The following is a 14027-nucleotide window of genomic DNA, read 5'->3' on the forward strand; positions in this document are numbered from 1 at the left end:
TTTTTGACATCATTGATTATATTGAATGTTGATTTTAATCGTTAATAGCTGTTAAGAAGGAGCCATAGTAGGTAAATAGCCAACAAAAAGCACATTCATTTGAAAAAAGGAAAAAAAAAATTTCTTTTGTAGATAGTAAGATAACTTAGCGGTGGTTACCCACATGTTTGTATTAATACTTTTTTAGCATGTAGTTAACAAACTAGAACAAAGTTAGGACCATAACATTGGATTACTAATAGTAATAACATTGGATCCTAAATTTTAGTCACATTATACCATAAAATACTCAGGGATTGTTGGACGGTGATCTTAAAAGCGGGTTACTTTGGTTAGCAGTTACCCAACTGTGGGAGAAACTTTTCTCCGTAAATTCTCTATCACCTGTAGTACGAATATAAAAATTAAAAGATAGAAAAAGTGAATTCAGGCCACTAGTCCATGAATTTTCAATAACTGAAAAAAATATTCAAAATATCAAAATGCAAGCAAATTATTGGAAGAGAACCTCTTCACTGCGCAATTCGAATTTATCTTCTCATAATTAATTTTCATTTTCATATTTTAAAAATATTCAGTATTTGAAACTTCATGGCCTACTCTAGGTTTGTCTGAACTAACTTTTTCTATACAATAAATCTTAAATTACTTATGGAGGTCAAAGAGAATGTACGACTAAAAGTTTCTTACGTGGTATGGCCATAAGAATATAGAATGGAGTATGCATATATGTATACTATGTACGATATATGTATCTATTTATGTATACCCTTATGTATATTCTTTGGTATGGCGTCCTCTTAATCCTACTGTCAAGTGGCCCTGGTTTACAAACATCATTTATGGGGTCACTTCAGAAGGGTATAAGGGTAGTGGTAAATATTAGGACTTGACAATGATGTGTTGAAACCCTTAAAAACAATATTTGTTAGGAATTGAAAAATTATGTACTGAAATATGTTCCTTTAACAGAAGAAAAGATTATACAAGTATTTTATGCAAGTTTAATGCTTTGCAATTTTCTTAAAAAAAAGAAACTGCAGAATAAAAACTTAAATTATTTTGTTTAAAAATGGATGAAAGATGATTTAAAAATAGAATCTGGGTGTTATCCAACCTTGTAATTTTGTATTATATCTGAAATAAACGTAGGCAGTAAGGCTTGCAATCAAACATATCCTAAACAAAAGTTTGTATCTTCGGTACTTGCATGCGTCTGGGGCCTTGCCTTCTCCAATTGCGGAAAAAAAAAGTTTGTGACTGAAAATTTCGCATATTTAATATTCATAGTTCTTAAATTAGACATTGTAAACAAATTTTCATTATTTGAAACACGAATTCTTTATAAAAAGTATTACTTTGTTTATACGCGACTCTCCTATTTTTAGCATTTAAATGCTGAAATATTTCAAATTGCTATTGAAGTGTCTTATCAAGTTACTAGTTTATCATTCTTTTTCTTCAAAATTAAATCACATTTTGCTTATAAATATTAGCATGTAATCTTAATGTTGTTGAGAATCTTGGTTAAGGAAAATAATTAAGTTGAAAAAAACAATTGGTTGCATTATAAAGTATTGAATTCCAGAAGTTCATTATTTGTTATTTTTTTAATTTTTCGGTAGAAGTTTATTATCAAAACAGAACAGGAAGAAAAATTACCGAACAACAGAAAGAAAATTTAAAGGTACTTTAAAGTAGTACAAACAATTTCATTACGTCTCCTAGAGTTTTTAAATTCCTGCATTCATAGTATTAAACAATTTAATCAATACACAGTTTTGAAATATGGCCCTAGAAAATTTATTTGTATTTGATTCACTTAAACTGCTTTTGCTTCTCAAATTTTCGGCTATGTATTATTCTTTCGCAATTTTAAATAAATAATTACGACGCTAATAAAAGAAAGCAAGACATTCCGATAAATTGAGAAATAAGAGTAATGATCGAAATTGCGCACGCTAATAACTTTGTTTAAGCCTGAAGTCAAAAATGTATTTTATTTGTGAAATACTAGTTTAAATTATTGTCGGATAAAAAAAAGAAATAAAAATAGGACTAATCACCAAAGATATAAAAGTATTTTTTCTAATTTTTTAACCCAGCTTTGTTTTGTCTACAATAATGTCTAACTATTCTTGATTATTTATGTGTTCAAATTTCTTAACAGAAAATTACAGCCAAAAAGATAAATAATTTAGATTTTTTTTAATGAGAATTTTACTCATATATATGCTCTTAAATATTTATTTTTATGGCTTTTATTCGACGATGGTCGTATTAAGTTATAGAATAAAACCTATATGTCTTGAAATTCTTTTTCAAATACATTTATATATTGGTGAAAAAGTAAAACAAATCACAATGGCAGTAACTATGCTGTCTTTTATTGAAGGCAAAAATAACTTCTAAGCATTACCAAGATTACAACGGCGTGTTATTTTCTAATAGTTTATAATAATAACATTATTTTCTAATAGTTTTGCCAAATAACGCTTTTTATTGCTAAATTTGGCGAATTTTAATATTAAAAATAATTCAAGTTGAATATGTTTAATAAGTGTATAACACTTTTATTAAATAATTGTCGAATGTAAATCAATAATCATTATTGTAAGCTGCACTTTTTACAGGTTTTTCAGATAAATTAAGTTGAAATGAAGATAAAAACGAATATTATTAATACAAATTGAAAGGTGTTCTCAAAATACACCATTCTCCTCGTTTTTAGTTACAAAATGCATTCAAAATATTGCCAAAAATATCGTTTTTTTTTTTTAATTTTTTAGAAAAAACAACATAAAATTCATATTAAAAATTGAATTTGTCATAAATGCATTGTCACAGTTTGAATTTATTAAGAAATAGATTCGCAAGAAATTAAACAGTAAGATTCGCAAAGATTTCTCATAAAGTTTAATAAAAAAAATTTAAGAATATTATTTTGTGCACTGAATTTCCCCCATTTTTTTTTTTTTTTGGTGTAGTTGCCGCTAAAAATGGTGGTAACTACTTTACACCGAAGTAATGTTTCACTGAGTGTTCCACTATACTGAAAAAAAATTCCGAACCTTTACAGCCTTGGTCATCTCTAAAAATTATATTGTACAAAATATAAACTTTAATGCTAACCATGCTAGAGTGCACATCACAACTGTTTTCAAATATTCTAATTCTTCAACAACTCCTTCAATTGGTTACTTCCACTTCAGAAGAAGATGATCACAGACACCCACACATGTGACCTATGAAGTCAGCCGATCTTTTTTAAGCGAAATGGCCATTTAAAGTTCAACAAAGTTTCTCTACATAAGTGAGAATGCGAAATTAATTATTACAGCGCCGTGTCGCTCATCGAATTTGTAGAACTATAATTCTTTTTCTTTTAACCCCTTAAAAATCGGTTAATTTTCAAGAAAACGGTCATAAAAGTGCTTAATTTTTAGGCTTTTGTATTTGTATTACGTATTTGATTAGTGCTGCAACTAGTTTAAAATAAATTAACTATCTACAATTGCCTTAAAAATATCCTGGTACTGCCATCAGATATGTAAAATGAGAAATAAAATGTTTTCCGGGCAAAAGTAGTTTTATTCTTATTGGCGCGTTACTGCTGAACACTCCAGCCCATCGATATCACGGGAGCGAGAAATAGAGGGCGAAATCTCATCCCGTCATTTTCACGGGAGCGAGAAAGAAGGGGTTAAGTCTTTAACTTAACTTAGATTTATTATTTGTTTATATATTTCTTTGTAACCGTGATATTTTTTTGTTTCGTGCATCTGGCAACTTCGGTGCATAATTAGTTTGTTTATGTTCTACATTGCTTCGTGCCCGGCGTCTTTGTGTTAAGCTTGAAATAACTATTGCTGAAATAATTGAAATGTTTGTGAATGAATCTTTGTGAAAGAACATAGAATGTGACGCATAAGATAATTGATACTTGACGGGCTTGGCTGACTCGAAATAGAATGAAAAAGAACTGTTGTTAGCGTAAACAAATGACACGTTTCAGCAACCAATCAGGATAGAGATACCCAAACTACGTTATTGCTGCCCACGGCTTTGTCCGAAAAGAAGCTCTTGGTTTTCAATATTACATGCAAGTAACATTGAAATAGCATATTTATATAGGCTGTTTTGTAAAGACCGTCTTTAATGGGTATTTATTAGGAACACTATGAAAAATGAAAACCAAAAAGTATACACAATGTAGGTAGGGATGAAAATTAATAATTAGCCGAAGAAAAAGCAAAAACGCTATTGAAATGAGAAATTTTTTTAAATGTAATTATTAAATTTTTATTTTATTTTATTCCATAAAAGCCATGTAGGAATGATAAATGTAAAAAAAAAAAAGTTTTACCTGAATTGATGTATATAAATGGATTCCACAGACAAAAATCCTTTGAACTGAAAATGAAAACATGTTGCAATATTGTTCTATTTTGTTGTGAATCATTAAAGATTTTATTAAAAACATTGTTTTGAAGTGATTTAGGATGGTTAATAGTGTTGTGAGGGAGTAATATACTCTAAAAAACTATATTCTATTCTAAATTAAATTCTAAAAAATACTTTAAATAAGTATAAGTGTTAAAACAAGTAAATTACGAACACCGGGGACATGAAAATGACGTTTTTAATGCGATGTGTTCCGTAATATATTTCTGTACAATATTATCAGAAATAAAGTATACTTTAAAATCGATGCCGGCAAAAAATACCGGTAAAAAAGCACGGTAAAAAGTACCGGCATTCCAGTTGTCAGTACTTTTACCGTAAAATCCCGTAAGTATTCTGGAGCAAAAATCTGATACGTAATTGAGTAATTTTTACAGTAACATGTATTGTAAAATCACTGAATCTCTCAAATAAAATAAACATTACTGTAAAAATATCGGTTTAATATATGGCGGAAAAATGAATTTTAAGATCAAAGTGAATTTTACGAATGATATACTCAAAGTGCTGGTACTTTATACCTTAATTTGATCTCAAATTTTTTTCAGTGTAACAGAAAATAACACATTATGAAGGGCAAATAAATATTTAGGCGATAAAACAAACTTTATCAAAACAACGCGAATCATTTTCGAGATGAAGGGGGGGGGGACTTAAAAACCAGACAGTTTGATACAGTTTTTGTTTTTTTCCTCACTTAAATATTAATTTGGTGATTCCTAATGTGCACACTTTTTTTGCTTTACATTAAAGGCTTAACTCTATAAATCAAGGGTGGCCATTGTGGAACACTCTGTATAATGTTCTTACTCTTAATCGCGAATGTAAAAATTTCATGTTCACCGTAAAATATTTTCAACTTATTTTGCAACAATGCTGGGAATGGGGAAGCGTGGGGGGTGAAGAAGAAAGTCTTTTCTTTTTTTAATCGTTAGGTCGTTCTATATTTTTTCACTATTGATAAACAGTACTGTACTTTTAATTAAGATTTTTCTTTGAGAATACATTAAAAAATCTGCTAACACATTTTGATATCGAAAGAAAGAATAAAATGGCAGTTGGCGGGAAGCAGCGTACCCAACCATGCATGTAGAGTTGACCAACAACAGGTTCACAGGTGACGTACCTCCTTACAGTCACTTTGCTTCGTATGAGCAGGCTGATTAACACTCTGCTAAATCTGAGTATGTTGCTCAACCGGAATGTTGTTTTTCTACTATGGTGTACCGAACCGAGCAGTTGCCCGCATAGTTACGTATTTCTATACTCTTATATATACTCTTCGTATATTCTATGCTCTTTACTCATAACGCACAATAAAACAGAAATTCGAGAAGACATCTTTTATTTTGTAAATTTAAGATGCTAACTGTACTGTTTTAGCAATGCGGATCCATTTTTAAACATTTTTCTTCACCTCTTACATGAAATTTCGCAGGTACTTCAGTATGGATTCTTTATAACGTATTTCTTGTACTCATGAACAAGCATCACTGGCTGCGGTCAGTAAGCGGGTGGGTGACCACTTTGATCAGCTTGCGTAGGGACCGAGGGTGCACGATATAGGTCCTCGTTAAATTGTTTTACCATATAGTGCTTGACTTCGCATGCAGGTCGTCGGTCTACCAAAGCAGGTTTACCATCCTCCTGCAGAGGATGAAAATTGCGGTGGTATGTCTTCGGATCATCCTTAGGAATGTTTCTCAGACCACCGCCAATAGCCCATTGTGCAGCTCTAGTGTGACGTAAATAAAGTACCTACCTATTTAAAATTTTTATTCCATTTCATATGTTCTTCATTCCTTAAGAATTGCATTGTAAGAGTGTATTTGTAAGTATGTACTCTTACGGATGAGAATTACTCGTTCCTGACGCATTTTCTGAAAAAGGTTTAAGCAAAACGTCACAAGTTCTGTTAAGTAAGCCTGAACGGAAGAACGCACCAATTATTTTTTTAAACATATATTCGAGTACTTTTAATGAATAATGAATGTGATACGAAAGGATTTTTTAAATCTTTTTCAAGAGTCAGAAAAGCCTACGTACTGTTGTTGTTGCTGTTTGACAAGTGCAGAAAAGTTAAAGTACAAGTCAAATTGGACCGAAGGCATGGAGCATCACAGTCCTGGCCACATCTGCGACTTTTTCGGTATAAAGGGTGTCATGGCAGCAGTTGAGGTCGATGTTGAAGAGGGTCGAAGCAACACAGATACAGTTGAAGAGATGCCTCGGATCCAGCTGAGCACCCGGGCAGTGCCTGCAATCTGCGTAGGGGCATGATCTTCATACTGCTGATGGTAGTGGTGTCTACGTACTATTGGATGGCAGTCTACGTACTATTGGACGGTTGAGAAGCGTGGTGAGGAAAGTGGGTGAAACAATCTTCATCAGTGGCAGTATAAATTACACATGCACGTCAGAATTGTCTTCAGATCATCACTAAGGCTGAATTCCTCCCGTCATCTCCAATTACTTATAAGTATTTCTCTAATATGACGTTAACAATGAAATCAATAATCGTAAAAAAATCACAATAACATCAAATCTATCAAATCCATAAACATCAAATAAATTAATCCCAAAAACAGGTTGGTGTTTAATTATGTAGTTAAATATTCGCATCTTAAATTTATTTAAAAAATATTTTCAGCTGAGTAAACAAGAATACTAATAGTTTTAAGCGCTATGATGAATGTTTTAAGAAAGACAATATCGAATGGATGTAAACTTTCTCAACTTCTTAGCTTAAATGAATTTTATAGTTCCCTTAAAAACCATGCAGCTCTTATTGACAGGTGCCGTCTTTGCTCTTTATGAACCTAAAATCAAACGTACTTACAAGTTTCTAAAACTAGATATTCATGCGAACGATGCGAAACCATAATCCTTTTTCGGCTCATAGTAGATTAACATTACTATCGTTCGTAATCCCAACTTCAAAACAACATAAAAGAGACTCGTAAATTTCCCAGCATCTGCTGGAAGGTCGCAGTTGTTACCGTTTTACACAAGGTGTCATTCTCAGCATATAATATTCGCAAGGAGGTTTACGATCAATAAATCTCTGAAAGGTGGCAACACCATTAAAATTGAAGGATTTTCAGGCGAACAAAGTTATTTCCTTTGTCCGGGAGTCCAGTTTGTACTCGTCTCGTGCCTGATCGCGATTATACGACATACTCAAACAAATCTGCCCATCGCTATGAAAAGAATTAGCAAAGTACACTGAGATTTTAAATTGGGTTTTAGGTCTAAACTTGTTCTTTTTAAGGAATAGTTTTTATTGTGCAAGAGATTCAAAAGCGAGAGATAGCAAAATTTTAAATATAATTTTTTTTAATTTTATGATTCGGAAAAATCTTTGATTTTTATTGATTTAAATAAACAAAACCAATAAAATATTTAAATAAAACTTCTTTTTAGCATGTAATTTTCAAGTGTGTGCAAAAAAACTTTTTATTCACTCAGATAATCTAAGTAAATAACCGGGTCACACGTTTTTGGATTGCGGCTATGACAGCAAAAATTTGAAATTATCGAGGAAAAAATAATAATAATTTGGATAAACTAGGTTTGTGTATTACTACAATGTTATCAATTTTTAATGATATTTAATTAGGATACTTAAAATCAAGCTTTCGAACCATAATTTTTTATCCATCTAGCACGTAAAAATAAAATCAATAAATCAAAAGTTTTTCAGATGGTTCGTGTATACATTCTGTTTTTACGATCACTTTACTAGGAATACTGAACAAGTTTTTAGTTCCTTTAGACTCAAAATTCTTTGCTCTTCCCCCCCCCTCTTTTTTTTAGTGATTTCATTCTTTATACTGGTAGTGTTGAAATAAAATAATTTATAATTTACTTAAAAAAATTTTGCACACAATTGTAAAATTCACATATCCAAAGATAAAATAAAGCAAAAAAATAGATTTTAGTAATTGTTTATTATTTTCATTTATTTTTTTATTTAATAACAGTCAAAAAACTTGTAAGGAAACAAGTTTGCAAGGGAAATTGTAAAGGAAACAAGTTTTTACATAATTTAAAAGATTGGAATTTTATAAATTGAAACGTAACATTTGAATATAATCAGTCAAATAGTTCCTAAGAATTCGAATTTTAAAAATACGAATTTTTAAATTTCAGTTTCTCAGGAAATATTCAATTTGTTCGCATTTTGTTTTTCGCCATATAAAATTACATTCTTAAAATGATTTTAAAATTTCACAACCAAAGTTTTACAAACAAAAACTAAAAAATAGTATGAAAAATGATGTGTTATTAACATTTATTTTTTGCTTGGAATTATCTTAGGATAAAAGAGTTTTATAAGTGTGTGCAATTTTTCTTTGTTTTTTGTTTGCTTAAAAAGTTTTCGAGATAAATCAAAATACTCAAAAAGTTAAATCAACATTTCAAACTCTTGACAGCTTTTCTGCACAAACTATTAGGATTATTATTTTCCAGATTGCGGCTATCCCCCATTTTAAGAGGATCAGAAATCCTAATTCGTAGAGAAAAAGATATGTTTATTTAGTGAAAGCATGTTTTGATGTCTGATTTCTCGACTTAAAGTATCGTCCGCATTAATTAATTCTTATTTGTTGTCACCCTTTTAAAGGATTAAAGGATTTAGTTCTAGTGCTTGAAGATCTGATCAATATTTCAAAATTTATTCAAAATGTTATGTTTTTTTTATTTTTTTATTCGCTCACTGTCCTAAACATATTGTTTTCTCATTATATTAAAAGTTATTTATATTTTATTAAATAAAATCTAGCATGCGTAAGCAAAATGTTTTCTCCTGTTTCATAGTTATGAAAAAATCATGTGCCTAAAAATGTGAATAAAATGAATAAAATTTAAATTTTTCTTCTTCTTTTTTTAGATTTTTTTCATGCTACTTCGTTTTGAAAAAATGTAATATGTTATAAGAGGGATTTCAAAATCATAACATTGAGATAAATTGGGTTAGAAAAATGTTTGTAAGAAAGCGTGTTTGAAGCTATATTTTATTAAATTCATACTCTTTGTTGAAATATATTACCCCGATTTGGATCAAGATCTTTTTTATTGCTCAGCCTCTTACGTAAATTCAAATTTTAAGTTCCTTCTTTTTATTAAAAAAAGCAATAAATAATATTTTTTTCTTATAACTTTTAACTGTAAATCAGTTTAGAGAAAACATTTTCCACTGTATTGTATAGTAAGGATATGAATTGTAAATGGTTATTAACATGAGAAACTGCGATATCAATAAAATATATTAATAAATTATTATTGAGATTAAAGAATAAAATAATTTTAATACGAACACAACACATCTTTAGATTGTTGTAGTTAAGTACACGGTGAAACAAATTCCAGCAAAATTTCCATTTTGCATGGCAATAACATTTCATGTAAGAAAAATCATAATTCTGGTTAATAAAATCAAAATGTACGAAATTTAAACCATTCATTTGCTAATTTTTCCGTTCATATGGTAGCGGTTCGCCAAAAATTCTGGTTTTCAAAATTAAAGTTCTTATAACTACATATTTCGTAAAAGATACAAACCTGAAAAGTAAATTTAAAAAAAAAAATAGTTTTAACACCATGCTCAAAGGTATCATGATAAAATTACCAATTTTTACACATTTACCAAGCTTCTTCGCATATTATAAGACAGTATATTACTGTTAATTTTACCAAAATCAATACCAAAGAGCTACAATAAAAATTACCAAGCTTTTTGCTTTTCCTATTGAACCAGAAATATGGTAAATTTTACCTTATTCTGGTAGTTTCGACCACACTCTTTTCTCTAAATGAACAAAATATTATTGTAGGCGGCTTTTAATGGTTTATTATCTAACCCTTATGTTTCTTTCCGTGGATTTTATTTTTCTATTTTTAAGTTTACATATTTTTTGTACAGTACGGTATTCAATGTTTGTATTTTAGCCCTGAAAAAAGTATTTTGATGCAGAAATAATAATAACTTACTGTAAATGTGTAATATAAATATGGTTCAAATTTATGTATTCACGTTCATTAATTGTCTTACATAAAGTTTAGCAAAAAAATATTTTTAACATTTTTTCTCACATAATTGTTTTGAAAATATATAAAGTTTCTTGATATCTTATGACAGATAACGTGTTATTATTTTTTTAAGAAATAAAAGATATGACAAAAAAATTTAATCTAAAACATATAACGCTCTTTTTTATCCATAAAACTCTAAGTCTCAAATATTTCTTTAGCGCTAATGGTTAAGGAAAGATATTTATGACAGTTGTTTTATAAAATTGTTTTAAAGTTTGTATTTCCAAAATGAAAAAAAGTGATATTCCACATTCAAAATAACAGAAAAACTTATCTAAAATCCCGGGAAATGCTCGTTCTTTAAGTATTCAATGAAAAATAAAAAAAACTATTTCCTCATTAAAAATATCCACTTTGTAGAAAAAGGAAAACAATAATTTATTCCTTAGTTTAACATTGTTTTATGCTGAAACAGAAATTTAAAACCCACATATTTTAGTCGTCTATCTTTTGAATGTATTTAAATGGAAAAACCTCATTATTGTCGGAATTTGTTCGTGAAATCTTAAAGTAATTTTGAATTCGTTTTTGCTAAATTTATAAATAATGCCATACAATCGAAAGCGGAAATTGCAGGAAAATTAGTTTATTTCTTTATGATATTCACATGTCATGAAAGTCCTAAAAACATAATTGGGAAATACTCGTATGGGAAATTAATTCTTTATTTTACTATCTGGTAATGGAAAAAAAGTATATATTATTCATTAAGTGAAAGTGAACACGGTAAAAGCAAATTTAAGATAGAGAACGCTATTACGTAGTTTTTTTTACAGATTTTATTATTTTCATTTTAAAATTTTTTTAATAAAAATTGAAATTTTTTAAAATATTTTAATAGATTTAGTATTATTTTAGAACTATGTAGTTCAATTATGAAGAAGTATGAATTATTATTATTAGTAACTAGAGTTAATTATTTTATTATTATTATGAAGTATTATTAATTATTATTTTATTATGAAAATTAAATAATAAGTATTCTAGTTAAAATTTTCTAGTTAAATTAAAAACATAATAAACTATTATTATGTTTTTAATATAACTAGAAAATAATTACTATATTAAATTAATATTATTACCAAATAATGGATTTTACGGATGATGCACCCTAAGTGACGATACTTTATACGATAATTTGATCCAGAATTGTTTGCAGTGCTGTTAGCAGATCTTAGATAGTGATAATAATTCAATATAACTTAAATTTCTTTTTGTTTGTAATTTAAATAAACTCGCTCTTTATAAATAAACTCAATTCCTGAATTATCAACTGCTTATTTCAGAAATAAATTTACTAAAAAAATTTAATTTTTATCAGAATACTTAGCCAAAGAATATCATCAAATTTCTATTTTAGAAACATTTTTCATTTCCCTAAACATAACAAAACTTCCTTATGCTCTTCAATATGTTCTTCTGATTACTCTGATGCAATTTTGGGAATAAAAGAATGTGATAAAATGGTTTTGAAACATTTTTAATATAACCTCATTTTTTGAGATGATGGAACCGATATGAATTGTTACTTTAATAAAGATTTCACTTTGGATAAAAATGAAATAATTTTGAAACTTGTTAATAATTTACATGAATATAAATCGAAATAAAACAGGATTTATATCTACGACTCCCAACTTCATATTTGAGTTTCTTCAAGTTATTGCTACGTGTGACATTTTTACAAATGAGGCGATCTACATATATTAGAGCTAAATGTGACAGTTTTATAATCAAATAAAACTTCAAAGTTCTTCAGCGAAATAAAGATTTCGGATTTAAAAAACGGTTACTGTTCTTAATTATACAATTGCTGTTTGTCGAAAATATGTTTAACAGTACCTTAAAAGAAACAGGGATTCCATAAAATAATGCTAATTGCAGAGTGTTCTAGAGACATAATCCTCCCTGGTATTAGCCACAAAATACCTTGATAACGTTGTCAAAAACTGATTTTTTATTATTAAAATACATCTTAAAGTTAAAATAAAAAATTAGATTTGTCAAAAATGCATTCATAAGAATGTCGCATTATGGATTTGTCAAAAAATGAATTTACCAGAAATAAACACAGTATGATTCGCAAACGAATCTTAAATAAAATTTGAATGTAACAAAATTAGGAATATTAATTGGTGTGTACTAGAGCATTGATAATAGAATTAAAAATTCCTCTAAGGAAATCATTTCTTTATCTTCTTTTAAATAATCTGATAAATAAAAAGTAATAAGATTGTTTACGCATTCCGTACGACATAAGAAGAGCTTAATGATAGTAAAAATTTTGGAACAAAAATAGTGATTTCTAAGAGAAAAAGTTTTATTTAGTCTCATTTAATCATATAGCAATAATGTTGAAATATAAAAGTCTTATTTAACAATACAACAACATCGATTTTCAAGAAAGCTGCTAGTAAAAAATGTAGGCAAGGATTATTTCTTATTCCCAAGGTCCCTGGTTATCTAAAATTATTAAATTAGATTTCTCATTTAAACACATATTTACTATATATATAATTTTTTAAATGTCAATGAATCCATAATTTGATGCACAATTGTTTGAGTCACTTTTTGACTTTGACGAAGACGTTTGATATAAATATAATAATGAAACGATGTTTAAGTTATCAGGAAATCAGTATGAGTTCCAATAAATAACTCTTGACTAGGTGGGATTAAACACTGAAATCAATATAGCTTTTAATAGTGATTAAAAATATACAAACCAAAAAAGTTTTAGAAAAATCCAAAATTTAAAAGAGTTTAAGTATTTTTATTTATACATAGATAATATTTATTATTGTAAATGCTAAATTTACACAATTTTAAAGAGAAAGAAACAAGTTGGTTAATATTTTGTTTAAAACTAGTTAAGGTGTTAAGATTGGAAAAAGGGTTGAAAAATTAGAATAATTAAAAACAATCGGTTAAATTGTATTAGGGTATTTGATAGAACTATAACGCATTAAAAAAATTTAACTTTGGAGTTAAGAGCTCCCCGTTCTTGAATTGTTAATAAAAATCATATTTAAAAGGATATAAGCATAACGATATAACCAAATTTTCAGGATAACTTAAAAAAGTTAAGAAATTTTGAGTTGTTTCAATGCAATTTATCGATTAAATTAATTACAAATACTGAATTTCGTCAAGAATTTTATTATACTATGTTAATTATCGATTTTATGTGAGTGTTGCATTGCTCAGAATTGTTTTTGTTTTTTCTAATTCCACTTGCATTACAAACCTGTTTGGTGAAACCAAGCGAATTAAAGCAGTGGGTGCGTTTCTTGCTTTTCAGTGACGCCGTGCATGGAAAAGAATGTGATTTCAGCAACGCACACGTCACAGCCCATTTTAAAGAGTGAACCCATTCATACATCCGTTCAATAACCCACAGATCTTAATTTTGACCTGAACCGGAGAACGATCAATATCCAATTCAGTACCCCCAGAGGTATTGATTT

General features: G+C 28.6%; 1 long non-coding RNA gene across 1 annotated transcript in view; it reads right to left on the reverse strand.

Annotated features, from left to right (window-relative positions):
- Nucleotides 1-4364: 4364 nt before the first annotated feature.
- The window catches only part of LOC139424980 (uncharacterized), a 197917-nt gene continuing 188254 nt past the window's right edge, over nucleotides 4365-14027 (reverse strand). The window contains exon 3 of the long non-coding RNA XR_011636128.1: nucleotides 4365-4413. This is a non-coding gene — a long non-coding RNA (uncharacterized lncRNA). The remainder of the gene's footprint in view (nucleotides 4414-14027) is intronic.

The sequence above is a fragment of the Parasteatoda tepidariorum genome, chromosome 2 (assembly GCF_043381705.1).
Source record: "Parasteatoda tepidariorum isolate YZ-2023 chromosome 2, CAS_Ptep_4.0, whole genome shotgun sequence".
In the NCBI taxonomy this organism is placed as follows: Eukaryota; Metazoa; Arthropoda; class Arachnida; order Araneae; family Theridiidae; genus Parasteatoda; species Parasteatoda tepidariorum.